The sequence below is a fragment of the Taudactylus pleione genome, unplaced genomic scaffold, assembly GCF_031769625.1.
Source record: "Taudactylus pleione unplaced genomic scaffold, aTauple2 ptg000681l, whole genome shotgun sequence".
Lineage (NCBI taxonomy): Eukaryota > Metazoa > Chordata > Amphibia > Anura > Myobatrachidae > Taudactylus > Taudactylus pleione.
The window spans coordinates 637,949-661,389 of NW_028285083.1; positions in this window are offsets into that span (position 1 = coordinate 637,949).

The window sequence follows — 23,441 nt, forward strand, 5'->3', positions numbered from 1 at the left end:
CCCCCCACACAGTATACTGTGTCCCTGACATTACTGTCCCCCCACACAGTATATTGTGTCCCTGACATTACTGTCCCCTCACACAAAGTATATTGTGTCCCTGACATTACTGTCCCCCCACACAGTATATTGTGTCCCTGACATTACTGTCCCCCCACACAGTATACTGTGTCCCTGACATTACTGTCCCCCCACACAGTATACTGTGTCCCTGACATTACTGTCCCCCCACACAGTACACTGTGTCCCTGACATTACTGTCCCCCGCCCCACACAGTATATTGTGTCCCTGACATTACTGTCCCCTCACACAGTATATTGTGTCCCTGACATTACTGTCCCCCCACACAGTATACTGTGTCCCTGACATTACTGTCCCCCCACACAGTACACTGTGTCCCTGACATTACTGTCCCCCCACACAGTATATTGTGTCCCTGACATTACTGTCCCCCCACACAGTATATTGTGGCCCTGACATTACTGTCCCCCCACACACAGTATCCTGTGTCCCTGATAGTACTGTCCCCCCACACAGTATATTGTGTCCCTGACATTACTGTCCCCCACACAGTATATTGTGTCCCTGACATTACTGTACCACCACACACAGTATACTGTGTCCCTGACATTTCTGTCCCCCCACACAGTATACTGTGTCCCTGATATTACCCCTCCCCCCACACAGTATACTGTGTCCCTGACATTACTGCCCCCCCACACACAGTATACTGTGTCCCTGATATTACTGTCCCCCCACACAGTATACTGTGTCCCTGATATTACTGCCCCCCCCCACACACTGTATACTGTGTCCCTGACATTACTGTCCCCCCCGCACAGTATACTGTGTCCCTGATAGTACTGTCCACCCCACACAGTACACTGTGTCCCTGACATTACTGTTCCCCCAAACAGTATATTGTGTCCCTGACATTACTGTACCCCGCCCCACACAGTATACTGTGTCCCTGACATTACTGTCCCCCGCCCCACACAGTATATTGTGTACCTGACATTACTGTCCCCCCACACAGTATACTGTGTCCCTGATATTACTGTCACCCACACACAGTATACTGTGTCCCTGACATTACTGTCCCGTCCCACACAGTATACTGTGTCACTGACATTACTGTCCCCACACACACTATACTGTGTCCCTGACATTACTGTCCCCCCACACAGTATACTGTGTCCCTGACATTACTGTCCCCCCACACAGTACACTGTGTCCCTGACATTACTGTCCCCCCACACAGTATACTGTGTCCCTGACATTACTGTCCCCCCACACAGTATACTGTGTCCCTGACATTACTGTCCCCCCACACAGTATACTGTGTCCCTGACATTACTGTCCCCCCACACAGTATACTGTGTCCCTGACATTACTGTCCCCCCACACAGTATACTGTGTCCCTGACATTACTGTCCCCCCACACAGTATACTGTGTCCCTGACATTACTGTCCCCCCACACAGTATACTGTGTCCCTGACATTACTGTCCCCCCACACAGTATATTGTGTCCCTGACATTACTGTCCCCCCACACAGTATACTGTGTCCCTGATATTACTGTCCCCCCACACAGTATATTGTGTCCCTGACATTACTGTCCCCTCACACACAGTATACTGTGTCCCTGACATTACTGTCCCCTCACACACAGTATACTGTGTCCCTGACATTACTGTCCCCCCACACAGTATACTGTGTCCCTGACATTACTGTCCCCCCACACAGTATACTGTGTCCCTGACATTACTGTCCCCCCACACAGTATACTGTGTCCCTGACATTACTGTCCCCCCACACAGTATACTGTGTCCCTGACATTACTGTCCCCCCACACAGTATATTGTGTCCCTGACATTACTGTCCCCTCACACAAAGTATATTGTGTCCCTGACATTACTGTCCCCCCACACAGTATATTGTGTCCCTGACATTACTGTCCCCCCACACAGTATACTGTGTCCCTGACATTACTGTCCCCCCACACAGTATACTGTGTCCCTGACATTACTGTCCCCCCACACAGTACACTGTGTCCCTGACATTACTGTCCCCCGCCCCACACAGTATATTGTGTCCCTGACATTACTGTCCCCTCACACAGTATATTGTGTCCCTGACATTACTGTCCCCCCACACAGTATACTGTGTCCCTGACATTACTGTCCCCCCACACAGTACACTGTGTCCCTGACATTACTGTCCCCCCACACAGTATATTGTGTCCCTGACATTACTGTCCCCCCACACAGTATATTGTGGCCCTGACATTACTGTCCCCCCACACACAGTATCCTGTGTCCCTGATAGTACTGTCCCCCCACACAGTATATTGTGTCCCTGACATTACTGTCCCCCCACACAGTATATTGTGTCCCTGACATTACTGTACCACCACACACAGTATACTGTGTCCCTGACATTTCTGTCCCCCCACACAGTATACTGTGTCCCTGATATTACTCCTCCCCCCACACAGTATACTGTGTCCCTGACATTACTGCCCCCCCACACACAGTATACTGTGTCCCTGATATTACTGTCCCCCCACACAGTATACTGTGTCCCTGATATTACTGCCCCCCCCACACACTGTATACTGTGTCCCTGACATTACTGTCCCCCCCGCACAGTATACTGTGTCCCTGATAGTACTGTCCACCCCACACAGTACACTGTGTCCCTGACATTACTGTTCCCCCAAACAGTATATTGTGTCCCTGACATTACTGTACCCCGCCCCACACAGTATACTGTGTCCCTGACATTACTGTCCCCCCGCCCCACACAGTATATTGTGTACCTGACATTACTGTCCCCCCACACAGTATACTGTGTCCCTGATATTACTGTCACCCACACACAGTATACTGTGTCCCTGACATTACTGTCCCGTCCCACACAGTATACTGTGTCACTGACATTACTGTCCCCACACACAGTATACTGTGTCCCTGACATTACTGTCCCCCCACACAGTATACTGTGTCCCTGACATTACTGTCCCCCCACACAGTACACTGTGTCCCTGACATTACTGTCCCCCCACACAGTATACTGTGTCCCTGACATTACTGTCCCCCCACACAGTATACTGTGTCCCTGACATTACTGTCCCCCCCACACAGTATACTGTGTCCCTGACATTACTGTCCCCCCACACAGTATACTGTGTCACTGACATTACTGTCCCCCCCACACAGTATACTGTGTCCCTGACATTACTGTCCCCCCACACAGTATACTGTGTCCCTGACATTACTGTCCCCCCACACAGTATACTGTGTCCCTGACATTACTGTCCCCCCACACAGTATACTGTGTCCCTGACATTACTGTCCCCCCACACAGTATATTGTGTCCCTGACATTACTGTCCCCCCACACAGTATACTGTGTCCCTGATATTACTGTCCCCCCACACAGTATATTGTGTCCCTGACATTACTGTCCCCTCACACACAGTATACTGTGTCCCTGACATTACTGTCCCCTCACACACAGTATACTGTGTCCCTGACATTACTGTCCCCCCACACAGTATACTGTGTCCCTGACATTACTGTCCCCCCACACAGTATACTGTGTCCCTGACATTACTGTCCCCCCACACAGTATACTGTGTCCCTGACATTACTGTCCCCCCACACAGTATACTGTGTCCCTGACATTACTGTCCCCCCACACAGTATATTGTGTCCCTGACATTACTGTCCCCTCACACAAAGTATATTGTGTCCCTGACATTACTGTCCCCCCACACAGTATATTGTGTCCCTGACATTACTGTCCCCCCACACAGTATATTGTGTCCCTGACATTACTTTCCCCCCACACAGTATACTGTGTCCCTGACATTACTGTCCCCCCACACAGTACACTGTGTCCCTGACATTACTGTCCCCCGCCCCACACAGTATATTGTGTCCCTGACATTACTGTCCCCTCACACAGTATATTGTGTCCCTGACATTACTGTCCCCCCACACAGTATACTGTGTCCCTGACATTACTGTCCCCCCACACAGTACACTGTGTCCCTGACATTACTGTCCCCCCACACAGTATATTGTGTCCCTGACATTACTGTCCCCCCACACAGTATATTGTGGCCCTGACATTACTGTCCCCCCACACACAGTATCCTGTGTCCCTGATAGTACTGTCCCCCCACACAGTATATTGTGTCCCTGACATTACTGTCCCCCCACACAGTATATTGTGTCCCTGACATTACTGTACCACCACACACAGTATACTGTGTCCCTGACATTTCTGTCCCCCCACACAGTATACTGTGTCCCTGATATTACTCCTCCCCCCACACAGTATACTGTGTCCCTGACATTACTGCCCCCCCACACACAGTATACTGTGTCCCTGATATTACTGTCCCCCCACACAGTATACTGTGTCCCTGATATTACTGCCCCCCCACACACTGTATACTGTGTACCTGACATTACTGTCCCCCCCGCACAGTATACTGTGTCCCTGATAGTACTGTCCACCCCACACAGTACACTGTGTCCCTGACATTACTGTTCCCCCAAACAGTATATTGTGTCCCTGACATTACTGTCCCCCGCCCCACACAGTATACTGTGTCCCTGACATTACTGTCCCCCGCCCCACACAGTATATTGTGTACCTGACATTACTGTCCCCCCACACAGTATACTGTGTCCCTGATATTACTGTCACCCACACACAGTATACTGTGTCCCTGACATTACTGTCCCGTCCCACACAGTATACTGTGTCACTGACATTACTGTCCCCCCACACACAGTATACTGTGTCCCTGACATTACTGTCCCACCCCACACAGTATACTGTGTCCCTGACATTACTGTCACCCCACACAAAATACTGTGTCCCTGACATTACTGTCCCGCCCCACACAGTATACTGTGTCCCTGACATTACTGTCCCCCGCCCCACACGGTATACTGTATCCCTGACATTACTGTCCCCCCACACACAGTATATTGTGTCCCTGACATTACTGTCCCCCCCACACAGTATACTGTGTCCCTGATATTACTGTCACCCTACACAGTATACTGTGTCCCTGACATTACTGTCACCCCCCACACAGTATACTGTGTTACTGATATTACTGTCCCCCCACACACAGTATATTGTGTCCCTGACATTACTGTCCCCCCACACACAGTATATTGTGTCCCTGATATTACTGTCCCCCCACACAGTATACTGTGTCCCTTACATTACTGTCACCCTACACAGTATATTGTGTCCCTGACATTACTGTCACCCCACACAGTATACTGTGTCCCTGACATTACTGTCTCCCCCACACAGTATACTGTGTCCCTGACATTACTGTCCCCCGCCCCACACAGTATATTGTGTCCCTGACATTACTGTCCCCCCACACAGTATACTGTGTCCCTGATATTACTGTCACCCACACACAGTATACTGTGTCCCTGACATTACTGTCCCGCCCCACACAGTATACTGTGTCACTGACATTACTCTCCCCCCACACACAGTATACTGTGTCCCTGATATTACTATCCCCCCACACAGTATATTGTGTCCCTGACATTACTGTCCCCCCCACACACAGTATACTGTGTCCCTGATATTACTGTCCCCCCACACACAGTATACTGTGTCCCTGATATTACTGTCCCCTCACACAGTATATTGTGAATGGGTATGGTTCGATTCCCGTCAGCGGCAGCCCGACAGGAGCAGAGTTCGAAGCAGCGGAAGCCCGACAGCGCTGGAAATCCCGATCGTGGATAGGTAAGTATAGATTAACCTAACCCCCATAACCCTAACCCTCCTTATGGGTGCCTAATCCTATCTTCCCCCCCAAGTGCCTAACCCTAATCCCCTCTCTAAGTGCCTAACCCTAACCACCCCCTTCCCCGCTGCCTAAACCTAAGTCCCCCGCGGGGGTGCTTAACCCTGAGTCCCCCCCGGGGGTGCCTAACCCTCCCTCCCCCTAGCCTAACCCTCCCAGGGGGGTGCCTATCCCTAAGTCCCCCCCAGGAGCCCTAAACCTAACCCTCCCCCCCCGCGGCTGTCCGCTCGCGGCGCCCGGCATCACTACGATCGTGATGCCGGGCACCGGTTTCCCGGCATCGGGGAAATGCGGGCGTCTACATCTAGATATGCCGGCATAGGACAGTCGGGAAGCCGGCTGCCGGTATTTAGGCAGTCGGCTTCCCGATTGCTTCCCGTATATTGTGTCCCTGACATTACTGCCCCACCACACAGTATACTGTGTCCCTGACATTACTGTCCCCCCACACAGTACACTGTGTCCCTCATATTACTGTCCCCACACACAGTATACTGTGTCCTTGATATTACTGTCCCCCCACACACAGTATTCTGTGTCCCTGACATTACTGTTCCCCCACACAGTACACTGTGTCCCTGACATTACTGTCCCCCCACACAGTACACTGTGTCCCTGACATTACTGTCCCCCCACACAGTACACTGTGTCCCTGACATTACTGTCCCCCCACACAGTACACTGTATCCCTGACATCACTGTCCCCCCACACAGTAAACTGTGTCCCTGACATTACTGTCCCCCCATACAGTACACTGTGTCCCTGACATTACTGTCCCCCCACACTGTATACTGTGTCCCTGACATTACTGTACCCCCCCACACAGTTCACTGTGTCCCTGACATTACTGTCCCCACACACAGTACACTGTGTCCCTGACATCACTGTCCCCCCACACAGTACACTGTGTCCCTGACATTACTGTCCCCCCACACAGTATACTGTGTCCCTGACATTACTGTCCCCCCACACAGTATACTGTGTCCCTGACATTACTGTCCCCCCACACACAGTATTCTGTGTCCCTGACATTACTGTCCTCCCCACACAGTACACTGTGTCCCTGACATTACTGTCCCCCAACACAGTACACTGTGTCCCTGACATTACTGTCCCCCCACACAGTATACTGTGGGCCTGATTCAGAGCCGCTCGTAAGCGGCCGCTCGTTCGCTCCGAGCGATGTTCGCACATCTGCGCATGCGTCGTAATGGGCATGCGCCAACCAGTCATTGCGGTCGGAAATCGAGCGCTCGCAAAATAGCGAGTGCCTGCTAATTTGAGTGACAGGATGAGGCGTTTGTGGGTGGTAACAGGGGAAGGTGCTTGAAAACGGGGAGTGGTGATCTGAACGCAGGCGTGCCAAACGGACAAAACGGGCGTTTTAAGGGTGTGCATAATTAACAAAGCAGCGTCATCGACCACGTCACTTGGTTGTTTCTTAGCCTGAACTGTTCACATGATTGCGGTAGGAAAATCCAACCACAAGCACTGCGAGCAGTTCAGACGCCTTTCGATGTACTCGATTAATCAAATAAATAGCAGAGATGACGTATGATGCGAGCGGCCAGGGGGCGTCTTTACACAATAGCGAGCGCATGTTTCGTTCACTCGCTCAGACATACAGGCGTCAACAGACCGCAAAGAGCGAGCGCTCAATTTAAATATCCGGCCCCTTTATCTGAACGAGCGAGCGCAAATAGTGTCCGGCTCTGAATCAGGCCCTGTGTCCCTGACATTACTGCTCCCCCCCACACAGTATATTATGTCCCTGACATTGCTGTCCGCCCCACACAGTATACTGTGTCCCTGACATTACTGCTCCCCCCACACAGTATATTGTGTCCCTGACATTACTGCTCCCCCCCACACACAGTATATTGTGTCCCTGACATTACTGCTCCCCCCGACAGTATATTGTGTCCCTGACATTACTGTCCCCCCCCCAAAGTATATTGTGTCCCTGACATTACTGCTCCCCCCCACACAGTATATTGCGTCCCTTATATTACTGTCCCCCCACACAGTATATTGTGTCCCTGACATTACTGCTCCCCCACACACAGTATATTGTGTCCCTTATATTACTGTCCCCCCACACAGTATATTATGTCCCTGACATTACTGCTCCCCCCCACACAGTATATTGTGTCCCTGACATTACTGTCCCCCCCACACAGTATATTGTGTCCCTGACATTACTGCTCCCCCCCACACAGTATATTGTGTCCCTTATATTACTGTCCCCCCACACAGTATATTGTGTCCCTGATATTACTGCTCCCCCCCACACAGTATATTGTGTCCCTGACATTACTGTCCCCCCCACACAGTATATTGTGTCCCTGACATTACTGCTGCCCCCCACACAGTATATTGTGTCCCTTATATTACTGTCCCCCCACACAGTATATTGTGTCCCTGATATTACTGCTCCCCCCGACAGTATATTGTGTCCCTGACATTACTGCCCCCCCCCCACACAGTATATTGTGTCCCTGATATTACTGTCCCCCCACACAGTATATTGTGTCCCTGACATTACTGTCCCCCCACACAGTATATTGAGTCCCTGACATTACTGTCCCCCCATACAGTATATTGTGTCTCTGACATTACTGTCCCCCCACACAGTATATTGTGCCCCTGACAGAGCAGCGGGTGCGCAGAAAGTGAATAGATGCCGTGTACACCTGTGTAGGGAGAGCCTAGGGGCTGCCCAGCATCTCGGACAGTGCTGGGCATACGCCCTATAATAACACAAATGGGGGTTGCTGCGAGGCTACGCCCTGTTTCCGAGAAACCACGCCCCATCCAGTTAAGCCCCACCCCTTTTTTGGCCATGCCAGGGGCGCGCAAAGTGTTCCTTTTCGAGGAGTAGAAAAGTTGGGAGGTATGCAGATGTATTATGGAGGGACCGCAGCAGGAGGACTGTATACAGGGGTCTGAGCACCCCTGGCAAAGTAAGGGACTGGCGCCCCCCCATAAAAAAAATCTTAAAATAGACAAGAACATGCATGTGCATATGACAGAGCTGCAGGCACACATGTGCACACTTATAACAAGAACATGCATGTGCATATTACAGAGCTGCAGACACACGTGTGCACACCTATAACAGGAAAATGCATGTGCATATGACAGAGCTGCAGGCACACGTGTGCACACTTATAACAAGAACATGCATGTGCATATGACAGAGCTGCAGGCACACGTGTGCACACCTATAACAGGAACATGCATGTGCCTATGACAGAACTGCAGGCACATGTGTGCACACCTATAACAAGAACATGCATGTGCCTATGACAGAGCTGCAGGCACACGTGTGCACACTTATAACAAGAACATGCTTGTGCGAATTACAGAGCTGCAGGCACATGTGCGCACACCTATAACAAGAACATGCATGTGCGAATGACAGAGCTGCAGGCACACGTGTGCACACCTATAACAGGAACATGCATGTGCATATGACAGAGCTGCAGGCACACGTGTGCACACCAATAACAGGAACATGCATGTGCGAATGACAGAGCTGCAGGCACACGTGTGCACACCTATAACAGGAACATACATGTGCATATGACAGAGCTGCAGGCACACGTGTGCACACCTATAACAGGAACATGCATGTGCATATGACAGAGCTGCAGGCACACGTGTGCACACCTATAACAGGAACATGCATGTGCATATGACAGAGCTGCAGGCACACGTGTGCACACCTATAACAGGAACATGCATGTGCATATGACAGCTGCAGGCACACGTGTGCAGACCTATAACAAGAACATGCATGTGCATATGACAGCTGCAGGCACACATGTGCAGACCTATAACAAGAACATGCATGTGCATATGACAGAGCTGCAGACACACGTGTGCACACTTATAACAAGAACATGCATGTGCATATGACAGAACTGCAGGCACACGTGTGAACACCTATAACAAGAACATGCATGTGCATATGACAGAGCTGCAGGCACACGTGTGCACACTTATAACAAGAACATGCATGTGCATATGACAGAGCTGCAGGCACACGTGTGCACACCTATAACAAGAACATGCGTGTGCGAATGACAGAGCTGCAGGCACATGTGTGCACACCTATAACAATAACATGCATGTGCATATGACAGCTGCAGGCACACGTGTGCACACTTATAACAAGAACATGCATGTGCGAATGACAGAGCTGCAGGCACATGTGTGCACACCTATACCAGGAACATGCATGTGCGAATGACAGAGCTGCAGGCACACGTGTGCACACCAATAACAGGAACATGCATGTGCGAATGACAGAGCTGCAGGCACACGTGTGCACACCTATAACAGGAACATGCATGTGCATATGACAGAGCTGCAGGCACACGTGTGCACACCTATAACAGGAACATGCATGTGCATATGACAGAGCTGCAGGCACACGTGTGCACACCTATAACAGGAACATGCATGTGCATATGACAGCTGCAGGCACACGTGTGCAGACCTATAACAAGAACATGCATGTGCATATGACAGCTGCAGACACACGTGTGCACACTTATAACAAGAACATGCATGTGCATATGACAGAGCTGCAGACACACGTGTGCACACTTATAACAAGAACATGCATGTGCATATGACAGCTGCAGGCACACGTGTGCACACCTATAACAAGAACATGCATGTCTATATGACAGAGCTGCAGGCACACGTGTGCACACCTATAACAAGAACATGCATGTGCGAATGACAGAGCTGCAGGCACATGTGTGCACACCTATAACAAGAACATGCATGTGCATATGACAGCTGCAGGCACACGTGTGCACACTTATAACAAGAACATGCATGTGCGAATGACAGAGCTGCAGGCACACGTGTGCACACCTATAACAGGAACATGCATGTGAGAATGACAGAGCTGCAGGCACACGTGTGCACACCTATAACAGGAACATGCATGTGCGAATGACAGAGCTGCAGGCACACGTGTGCACACCAATAACAGGAACATGCATGTGCGAATGACAGAGCTGCAGGCACACGTGTGCACACCTATAACAGGAACATGCATGTGTATATGACAGAGCTGCAGGCACACGTGTGCAGACCTATAACAAGAACATGCATGTGCATATGACAGAGCTGCAGACACACGTGTGCACACTTATAACAAGAACATGCATGTGCATATGACAGCTGCAGACACACGTGTGCACACTTATAACAAGAACATGCATGTGCATATGACAGAGCTGCAGACACACGTGTGCACACTTATAACAGGAATATGCATGTGCATATGACAGAGCTGCAGACACACGTGTGCACACCTATAACAAGAACATGCATGTGCATATGACAGAGCTGCAGGCACACGTGTGCACACCTATAACAAGAACATGCATGTGCATATGACAGAGCTGCAGGCACACGTGTGCACACTTATAACAAGAACATGCATGTGCATATGACAGAGCTGCAGGCACACATGTGCACACCTATAACAAGAACATGCATGTGCGAATGACAGAGCTGCAGGCACACGTGTGCACACCTATAACAGGAACATGCATGTGTATATGACAGAGCTGCAGGCACACGTGTGCACACCTATAACAAGAACATGCATGTGCATATGACAGAGCTGCAGGCACACGTGTGCACACCTATAACAAGAACATGCATGTGCATATGACAGAGCTGCAGGCACACGTGTGCACACTTATAACAAGAACATGCATGTGCATATGACAGAGCTGCAGGCACACATGTGCACACCTATAACAAGAACATGCATGTGCGAATGACAGAGCTGCAGGCACACGTGTGCACACCTATAACAGGAACATGCATGTGCATATGACAGAGCTGCAGGCACACGTGTGCACACCTATAACAAGAACATGCATGTGCATATGACAGAGCTGCAGGCACACGTGTGCACACCTATAACAAGAACATGCATGTGCATATGACAGAGCTGCAGGCACTCGTGTGCACACCTATAACAAGAACATGCATGTGCGAATGACAGAGCTGCAGGCACACGTGTGCACACCTATAACAGGAACATGCATGTGCATATGACATAGCTGCAGGCACACGTGTGCACACCTATAACAAGAACATGCATGTGCATATGACAGAGCTGCAGGCACATGTGTGCACACTTATAACAAGAACATGCATGTGCGAATGACAGAGCTGCAGGCACACGTGTGCACACCTATAACAGGAACATGCATGTGCGAATGACAGAGCTGCAGGCACACGTGTGCACACCTATAACAGGAACATGCATGTGCGAATGACAGAGCTGCAGGCACACGTGTGCACACCTATAACAGGAACATGCATGTGCATATGACAGAGCTGCAGGCACACGTGTGCACACCTATAACAAGCTACGCACACACTTTGCACCTTACACACTAACCTGACACATTCTGACAGGGGTTACACACACGTGTAAGGTAAGTGTCCACACATGCAACACATGACATACACAGCTCCTCCTCTCCCTCCAGGCTGCAGCAGCAGGAGGACAGGAATCATAGACTGACCGGTGACAGACACTGACCTCTTCCCTCTCGCCGTCTGGGCAGCAGACACTCCTGATATCTAATGCAGTCCCTCCCACAGCCCAATGCTGTCAGATTTACCAACTTCCGGAGCTTGGCCCCAACGCCATCTAAAGATGCCATAGCCTAATGGTGCATACACACGGTCAGATTTTTCCTTCAGATCTGAACGATAATGATTTAAAAATCGTTCATATCTGAAGGAAAATCTGACATATCTGACATGCCTGAACGATGGACGATGAACAATGCGCGTTCCCGTTTGTCAGATAACGATATCTGACATCTGATGTGTTTGCTGTCAGACTTGGATGATTCCATTCATTTTAATGCAGTCAAAAATCGTTCAATCGTTCAATCGTTCAAAACTTTGGTAAAATCGTTCAATCGTTCATCTGACAAATCTGACCGTGTGTATGCTCCATACGGGATGCACATCGCAGTACTAGCTGGGAGAAGGTACGGAGGTGCCCTCTCTGGCAATGGCCACTGGGCAGGCGTGGTATGTACAGAAGAGAGGCTGACGCATCACGGCGGAGGGACGGCCTCCTCTCAGAGCCCCTGTTCCTGCGGGTGCATATTTATACATCCTGGTGCCATGATCGCATACTGCAATGTGATCATGGACGCTAATATGGTGCCCAGATCAGTGTGTCATCAATGATAAATGAGCCCCTTAGACAGGATCAGTTCTGCACCATTTCCCTGTAGGATGTGTTATAGCAGAGGTTCCCAAGCGTGGTCCTCAAGGCTCCCAACAGGTCAGGTGTTAGGGATATCCATGGATGAGCACAGGTGGTTAAATCAAATTGACTGAAGTACTAATTAAGTCACCTGTAGTCAAGCATGGATATTCTTAAATCCTGGACTGTTAGGGTGCCTTGAGGACCGAGTTTGGGATCCTGTGTGTTATAGATGATCATATGTGTGATTATTCTGCACTATCTCTGAGTTGAGTTGAGGCAGATTTACTAGGCTGACTTTGTTGTATTATATCGGTTACAGCCATTGTATTTCTAATGGAGCGTACACACGGTCAGATTTGTCAGACTTGTCAGATTTGTCAGATGAACGATTGAACGATTGAACGATTTGAACGATTTGAATGATTGAACGATTTTTGACTGCATTAAAATGAATGGAATCGTCCAAGTCTGACTGCAAACACATCAGATGTCAGATATCGTTATCTGACAAACGGGAACGCGCATCGTTGATCGTCCATCGTTCAGGCATGTCAGATATGAACGATTTTCCATCAGATATGAACGACTGAACGATTTTTAAATCGTTATCGTTCATATCTGAAGGAAAAATCTGATCGTGTGTATGCACCATTAGGTAGTTACCTCAGTGTATCCTGCACCAACTCCTAAGAACACTGGGCAGGTAGAATTCTTCCCACTGTACAGATCGATATCCCCCTGTGTGTCTGTCACTCACACACAACATGGCAGGAAAGGGAGAGAAGCCTTCCATAGCAACGCAAGGTTCTTCTTCCCCCGCTTTATGTTATCCATGTTCCAAATGGTGAACAAAATTGGAGCATCAAATTCCGTTGATTCTTCTCACAAAGAGACAGTAGACCCTGACTGAGAAGATCCAACAGGTTGAGAGGAGGACTCTCCTGTCAGCTGTCACAAGAACCGGGACTCGGTCACTCTAACCCTGTCCAGTGATGCTTTACCAAGGTGGGCTATCCTGTCCCAGAGCACTGTCAATCCATTGCCTGAAGTTCATGGACACAGCCATGTTGTCTTTGATCAGGTGAGCACCAGTATCCAGTCTCTACCTGTCTCACATGATCACTTCAGCCTATCTCTGACAAGAGTGCCCTATGTAAGCCTGCACCTGCCACAAGCACCTTGTGAGAACAATGTGGTTCTTTACCTCCCAGTGATCTCACTCATTAGTGAGTAAGTGCTACCACCGATCCACTACCTGACCCTGTGCTGCTGGATTTCTGAACGCTGCATCCTCTGAGTAATCCATCTACAGTCCTGCGCTGTATGCAGCTTCCAAGCCTGCACCTAGCAGCCAGTGCACAAGTACCTGTTTCAGTCCGACTCAACTACTATTTCTCTCACTGTTTTGTAGAAGCCGGATAATTGGCTGAGACAGAATGTTAAAATTAAAATCTGCACGACGCCATTTTGCGAATGGCAATAAGACACCATTTTGCGAATGGCCACCCAACGCCATTTTAGCGAATCTCACACAATATCAGTACATACGGCGATGTTATTATTTAGCGTCGTGCGATTCCCACGCAATAGAACAATGTTAAAAGTCCTCATTATATAAATATATACAATTACTAAAACATATAATATGAACAATCCTGCAAAACACGTACCACGGTGTACTCCACAAACACGTAGCCGCACAATGCTAACTAGCATCTTTTCTTAATATCCTTACACTTACACACTGCACACTTACATAAAAAGGTTCCCTAGCATTAATGTTAATATCCAAGGTTTTATTTATTAGTAATTATGTAATAAAGCGACTGTATTTAAGATCTCTGGTTTAGTACATGATAAGCAGACCATGTTTGGTGCCATTCTGAACCCCTGTTTATTTGCAAATTTCCGGTTCCATCGGCGAGGAAATCGCAACATGCGTCTGCAAATTATGGATCATAGAGAGATAGGCATTGAAATGTACTCTGTAAATGTAATGTTATTAGCCAATTTAGACTTGTTCTTCGGCAGGAAAATGGACACAAAGAACTGTTGGAGGCTGATCTATTACAATACAAACTGACCTATGAACTGTATTGTAACAGGAGAACCAGGAAGAAGAACCAATGAGATTATGCCAACTTGTTCTATTGTATTGCCTATCTCTGTACGGGTACATAAACAGGCACTCTGAATCTGATAGTTAGTCATCATTTTCTTGCTATTGACGGAGGCTTCACCTTTGATGCCGGAAATCTGGATCCAGAGCGCCTGCGTATGTATTCGACTGTACCTTGTGATTGTATAATTTGTTTGCGCTAATTGTATTTAGATCACAGCGTGTAACTATATGCTTTTTGGTGAATAATATCTTTTTGTGCTTTGGAACCACAATCCAAGTCTGGAAAGCAATTATTTCTTGTGTGACTTATAATGCTAAAAAGCGACATTTAGGGTGTATAGATCATTAGGTATTCATAGGTTCCACTCCAGTTCAAGCCTGCGGTTCCACTGTCTGGCTGCTGGCTGCTGCTCTCTCCAGTCCCACTGCAATTCCACCACAACTGCTTTTGCTTTCTCCAGGTACTCTGTAGTTACCTCCGTTTCCACTCCGACTACTCTGCAGTTACCTACGGTTCCATTCCGACTACCCTACAGTTACCTCAGGTCCCAGTCTGTTTCAAGCCTCTAGTTCCACTTCATCTACTCTGCTGCTAACTCCGGTTCCAGTTCAGTTCAAGCCTGTGGTTCTACACCGGCTGGCTGCTGCTTCCTCCAGTCCAACTCTGGTTAAAGTTTCCAGTTTCATTTCGGGTCCACGTCTGCAACATCCGATTCTTATCCGGTTCATCTAAAGGCCAAGTCTACAAGTTTTTCTTCATTTCCAGTCTTCTTGTATTCTGAGGTCTCATGGGCATCTCAAGACTCTTCTAGTGCTTCCAGTCCCACGTCTTCTACCACAGTGACCTCATCTAATAGCAAGTACACTGAGTGTATATGTCTCCTGCTCATTTCAGGTTCAAGTGGACTTTAACCCCACTGCACTACAGATTACTCCTGACCTGCAATATATTGCTTTTACTCAGCATTGCAGCTCCTGAACTACTCACCATACCATCAGTACATTGATGATGGTTGTTAGTTACCCTTAGGGTCCTCTCCTAAGGGTATAGTTACTAAAGTGAGAATTTTTAGAAGTGGAGATGTTGCCCATAGCAACCAATCTGATTCAAGCTATTATCTTCTAGAATGTGTTAGATTTAGATAAATGATAAGTAGAATCTGATTGGTTGCTATGGGCAACATCTCCATTTCTAAAAACTCTCACTTTAGTAACTATACCCCCTAGAGTGTTGTGGTTAATGCTGAGACTCTTTTACAGCGTTCCTCTTCGAGGATGTCGGCTCCAGTAACCCAGCTCTGATAATCCGTCTGCAGAATCTGTCAGATTACCAATTACCTGAATTACTCACTGCTCTCTTCCCTGAGTTCTAAAACTCTGGATCCGGCCCCTTTTCCCTATATTCAGGGTAAGGGGTTAAGTTTCACTCAGGCAGCGACCTTACGGTATCAGACAAGTGAGGACTTGCTTACATCCATATTTTGCTTTGCTGGTGCATCTCTGAGACCAATTCTAGCTATTGCATTGCTCAACAAGGCTCTGTAATCTTGAACAGAGCCGTTGACATCGGGTCTGCAATAAGGAAGAGATACCACAGAACTACTTAAAAGGGTTGACCAGACGTGTGAGGCTTCAGCCTATATAAGGGATGTTTCATTAGACGTAGCTTCGATACCGTCAAGAATCTCCACTGTAGCAGTAACCAGCTAGAAGGACTCTTTGGCCTAGATAATGAAAGGCAGATCCAGAGTCAAAGCATACATTGGAAGCCGTTCCATTTGTTGGGGTATCCCTCTTTGGTCTGGAGCTAATAGAGATTATTTCCCAGGCTACTATAGGCAACAGCCCTTATCTCCCACATTTGACTCCCAAGCCAAAAACACCTCGATTTTGACCTTTTTGAATGGCCGGACGTGGTAGACTTCCCTCCTTCAGTGGTCAGGTTAATCCCACAGGGCTTCCTTTCTGGGAATGTGGCTCATCCAGCTCTAAGCCGGCAGAGAAACAGTCTGCCTGTTTAAAATGGCAGCCGCTGCACTGAAGGGGTTAACCCTTGAGCCGCGGCGCCATCTTTAAATGGACCTATAGGTGCAGAGCGCCATGCGCCATGTATTGTAAATGTGTATGTAATAATATCTTTTCTCATGTTATATTTAATGCGCTGTGCACTAGTGTGGAATAACTGTATGGAATATGCACTTCTAGGAATGTTGTACAGTATAAGGAATTGCCATCCTGACATAGGAAGTGATATGGTAACTGCCCTAGCCTAGCAGTGGGGGTCTGGTGGTAACTTCCCTAGCCTAGCAGTGGGGGTCTGGTGGTAACTGCCCTAACCTAGCAGTGGGAGTCTGGTAGTGACTGCCCTAGCCTAGCAGTGGGGGTCTGGTGGTGACTGCCTAACCTAGCAGTGGGGGTCTGGTGGTGACTGCCCTAGCCTAGCAGTGGGGGTCTGGTGGTAACTGCCCTAGCCTAGCAGTGGGGGTCTGGTGGTAACTGCCCTAGCCTAGCAGTGGGAGTCTGGTGGTGACTGCCCTAGCCTAGCAGTGGGGGTCTGGTGGTGACTGCCCTAGCCTAGCAGTGGGGGTCTGGTGGTAACTGCCCTAGCCTAGCAGTGGGGGTCTGGTGGTAACTACCCTAGCCTAGCAGTGGGGGTCTGGTGGTAACTGCCCTAGCCTAGCAGTGGGGGTCTGGTGGTAACTTCCCTAGCCTAGCAGTGAGGGTCTGGTGGTGACTGCCGTAGCCTAGCAGTGGGGGTCTGGTGGCGACTGCCCTAGCCTAGCAGTGGGGGTCTGGTGGCGACTGCCCTAGCCTAGCAGTGGGGGTCTGGTGGTGACTTCCCTAGTCTAGAAGTGGGGGTCTGGTGGTGACTGCCCTAGCCTAGCAGTGGGGGTCTGGTGGTGACTGCCCTAGCCTAGCAGTGGGGGTCTGGTGGTGACTGCCCTAGCCTAGCAGTGGGGGTCTGGTGGTGACTGCCCTAGCCTAGCAGTGGGGGTCTGGTGGTGACTGCCCTAGCCTAGCAGTGGGGGTCTGGTGGTGACTGCCCTAGCCTGGCAGTGGGGGTCTGGTGCTGACTGCCCTAGCCTAGAAGTGGGGGTCTGGTGGTGATTGCCCTAGCCTAGAAGTGGGGGTCTGGTGGTGACTGCCCTAGCCTAGAAGTGGGGGTCTGGTGGTGACTGCCCTAGCCTAGCAGTGGGGGTCTGGTGGTGACTGCCCTAGCCTGGCAGTGGGGGTCTGGTGGTGACTGCCCAAGCCTAGAAGTGGGGGTCTGGAGGTGACTGCCCTAGCCTAGCAGTGGGGGTCTGGTGGTGACTGCCCTAGCATGGCAGTGGGGGTCTGGTGGTGACTGCCCTAGCCTAGCAGTGGGGCTCTGGTGGTGACTGAACAAGCCGCACACTAGGGAGTGTACAGTGTGTCTCTATGTAACATGTCCCAGCAGGTTTGTGGAAAACAACTATTAATATGTTTTTAAGCATTCTCTTATTGTGGAACTTACTAAGAACTGAGTTAAGATTGGGAACGCTACACTGGTGTGATACATAGATATGTGATAGGATGAATGCGATGTACCAGTTCCTGTGCAATATTATAGTTACAGTGACTAAAGACAGGTACACTGTATGTATGTATGTATGTTTGTGTGTTAGTCACACTTGACGACTATTTTTTTTCTCCTCCCTAGGATAAGTCTGGGGAGGAGAAGCAGCTGGGTGGCAATGGGGGGCGGGACATGATGGTCTGCGTCATTAAGCTCTGCCCCCTCATGGTAAATTCCCGTGATTCGCACAGATGTAAACAAGGGGCGGAGACAAATTGTGATTCTTGCAGTATCGCATCATTAAGTTCCGCCCCCTACATGGGGACCCGCGATCGCCGTGGAAATTCCTGCCCACTAGGAAGTGGGCAGGAATATGTGAGAAATGCCTACTCTACTGGGTGTGCGGGGGGTTAACCAAAAAAAAAAAATCAGGAGCCTCCCGCGAGTTCTGGGAGAGTAGGCATGTATGGTTTTAGAAAGCCAACTGGTTTTGGGTGTTACATATATTAAAAAGGAGGAAATTTGGTTAGCTCCTTTGAAATGTAAGATATATTTATTTATATTTTGTGAGCTAGTTATATTGGTTAAGGGACTGGTATTGTGTGTTATATTGGTTAAGGGACTGGTATTGTGTGTTATATTGGTTAAGGGACTGCTATTGTGTGTTATATTGGTTAAGGGACTGGTATTGTGTGTTATATTGGTTAAGGGACTGGTATTGTGTGTTATATTGGTTAAGGGACTGGTATTGTGTGCTAGAATGGCATAAAAACAGAGTATGTGAGTCTGATATGTAGATCCTCGGACTCTCAGCGAGGTCTGTACTTTTGACCAATATCCAAATGCTGTGGAGAAATTGTCTTTTTTTAAGACATTGAGCATTAAACATCTTGCCTTTAAGACAATGCATCTTGTGTCCTGTGACCAAGAGAATTCTCCAGCTGTTCTGGATTGAGCCCCAAGCGGGGCCTATTCATCATATGATAAATGGCCTGGTAACCATGCAGAAACGCTAGTTTCCATATATTTAGGTTACCGGGCTATTCATCATCAGGGATCCGATAGGACCCCTTGATATTCAGCAAACTCCGAAAACTGAAAGCACCATCTTCAGACAGCGCTTGCTCTCGTAGTTCCGCTCCTTCCTATGGGGAGTAGTTCTGAGGATGGGAAGAGGGATCCGAGCGGATCACTCCGCCGCCTTGTCGAAGCTGAATAATTGGCTGAGACAAGTTCAGTTTAAAATTTAATCGCGACGACGCCATCTTGCGAATGGCCACAAGACGCCATCTTGAAAATGAGATTGCAAGACGCCATTTTGCGAATGGCCGCCTAAGCGCCATTTTAGATAAACTCACATTTTAGTACATGTGGCGATACTATTAGCACCATGCGATTGCATTTTTCACCATTTCTCATACACACAATTGCGCTGTTAACTAGTCGCATATTAGCGAATGCATAGGACTTTGTATGAAACTGCTGTTTTATTACCTTTATGCGCACGCATCTGCCCCAAGTTAACTAGCGTCCTTATGTCAAACCCTCAATACCCACACATTACATATTCACACATAAGGTTCAATAAGCTTTACAGTGTATGATTTAAGTTGGTTCAGTTAGTTTAAATGCTGAGAAATAAATATATTGGATAACTAAGGTATTTTACATGCTAAACAAGTCGTGTTTGGTCTTGTACTGATGCGTACTCTTTTTACAGTATTCCGATGTTATCGGTGGGGAGGTCGCATCATGCAAACTCAAGTTATGGATCGCAGAGCCTACAAGCAACAAAATGTATATTTCATGAATAACTGTTAGAATGTTGCAGGGGGCGTGAAGAGGAAGACCCCCAGCTGTTAGAGGCAGGGAGAGTCTATTTGAACCAGCCTGTTAAATGTGCTGTAACAGATGCTTCTCCCCTGGGAACCAATGACATCAGCAACAAACTTCCCTATTGTCCTGTTTATTCTGGGGGGGTATAAATATGTGTGCACGAATGCTGTATGACTAGGGGTCGCTTGCTGATGCCTATCTCTAGGTCCGGAAGCGCCTGCATATGTATACTGTACTTGGGTCTGTATAATTTTCCTTTTGCGCCTAAATTGTGTCTAGATCAATTGCGTGTAACTGTCTGAACTTTTACCTGAATAACACTTGTGCTTTGGAACCACAGATTCCACGTCTAGGTCTTTATTTATGGTATGACTGCGTACGCAAATTAGCGTCATCCTTAGAAGGTATAAGCAGGGGTATATAGAGGTTCTGATCCAATATCGTTAGTTGGGGGCTCGTAGTCAAGTCACTTACCTGCTCACACGGTACATACGCCTATCGATATTTCAGCAAAGGGTGGAGTGGCCACATGCAGGGTTGCCTGCAACCGCTTTGTGCTGAAAGATCGCTATCCGTCTCCGTGTGAATCAAGGAAGCTGACTAGAATCCAGGGACAAGAGAGGAAAAAGTTTGTTTTCCTCTGTTGATAGAACCTTACGTTTAAAGGGGTGTGGCAGTACTGAGTACGCGGCTAAGTCGCAGGTTCGCGCATAGCAAAGACGCACTTTTGCGTATGCAGTTAAAAAGCCATTATACGGTTGTGTGGTAGTCGCATTATTGTGTATGCGACTGTTCGCACAATAGCGTATACGTACTTCCGGTTGTGCTGCCACGTGTTTGAACAAAGCCATTGAGGTTTACATTTTTTTTCTATTACCAATATCTGGGTTAACGTGTATTTTTCTGCGCAGGAAAAAAGTGTGTAACAGTGAATATTTGTTGAACAAAGTTAAGGGTATCATATGATCCTTAAGGGCTAGATGCAAGGGTTAGTCTAGCCACTCGGTAAGCAGCTTTACCGTTCTATACACAGTAGCAGGTGTACATGTTGTCTTTGTTGTAGAGAGGTGCATGAGAGTAGCCGAAATATAAACTCTCATAGGTGTGGAAGTTGCCTTACTAAATCTTATCCGGGTGTGGAAGTTGCGTTTTTCAAATCTTATCCAGGTGTGGAAGTTGCCTTACTAAATCTTATCCAGGTGTATGGGCGCCGCCGACTTAAATCGTCCACAGGTAAGAGAAAGTGTCTTGATTGTCTTTCACCATTTTAAATCTTTATTGAAAAGCGTAGGATTCAGTAGAGATGTTAGGCAATGATGTGCTGCTAATGGAGGCGCCGACCGGATCGGCCCGTCGTATCATGCATACCAAGTACGGTACTTATGCAATAAGGTATTGTGATTTATGGTTTAATATGATGAGGAAGAGTGTTAGACCGTTTCCCAGAATTGGTCGTTTCGATAAAAATGTGTTAAACAATGTCCGGGATCACATCAGTTTGATGCGCTCCCGAGAGAAAAAGGTTAAATATTTTGAATGTTTAAAACTGTGGCAGCATGAAGGGGTTGCGTGGCTTAACAATGTGCAAACGACGCAAACTAGCGTTGTGAGCACATTGCCAGAAAATACATCCACGACGCTGAATTGCAATACGGGCGAGCAGCAAAATGGCGCGCACGTGCGGCAAGGTAGTGTCGTGGAGAGTATTGCCAGCAGTTCATGCTCACCTCCCCCACCTTATGTGGATGGAGGTGCAAGTACAGTTACCAAAAATACCCATAAAAATGTAACAAGCAACTTGTACCTTCTCTTAAGCAACTATAAAGAAAATGTTCATGATGCGGATGATGAGCCTATTGTAATGTCTGCCATTTCCCATGCTGTGCAGATGATAGATGCTGCATCACCACAATCACGAGTGGTGCCGCCATCTCCATCGGTAACAGCAAGGGAAGTGTTAATGCCCTCTGCACCCATAGAGGAAGTTGTTCATACCATACATAGCAGCAGCAGACTAAACCCCCAGCCAGGTAATCAGGTCAAAGGTAGAAGCGCCACCGGTCTGCATCCCATTCAGACAATAACTGTTCCAAATGGAAATGCAGACGCAAACGGTATAGTGCCCACAAGGGAAGTAGTTATGCATTGTCCTTGGGCAAGGGCAGAACTAAATTCCATCATAAATGATTTCCCCGATCCCAAAAAGGAATTAGCCAAATGTCAAAGATTTTTGAGAAATTTGGGTAGTTCACATGAACCCACTAATAAAGATTGGCGTGTGGTGTTAAGGGCCTGTCTACCACGCAATACCGATGTGACAAAATTTATCACGGATTATTGTGTATTGGATGGTGACGTTCCCTTAACAGACCAAGTAAACCAAGGTAACATTTCCCGCATTGTAACTCAATTGGGTATATATTTTCCAGTAGTAGTTAACTGGAACAAAATTTTCACCATTAATCAGAAAGAGAGTGAGACTGCAGAAGATTATTGCGAATCGGCTCTGCAGGCTATCACCCAGTACACTGGGATAGAGGATATTAAAGATAGCACTCACCACCGGGGGATGATAGTCACAGTACTTGTGGACGGTCTGAAAGACAGTTTAAAAACTCGGGTTCAGACCTCACAGCCTGGCTGGCGGGGACTCACAATAGATACCCTCATAGAAACCGCCATTGAACATGATAAAAACATCTCCAAAAAGAGAGAAGCCCAGAGCGAAAAACTAATGGCTGTCAGTATACAAGCTCTGGAGGGAATGATGGTAACATCACAGCCAACAGACACACTTGCACACACACTCAC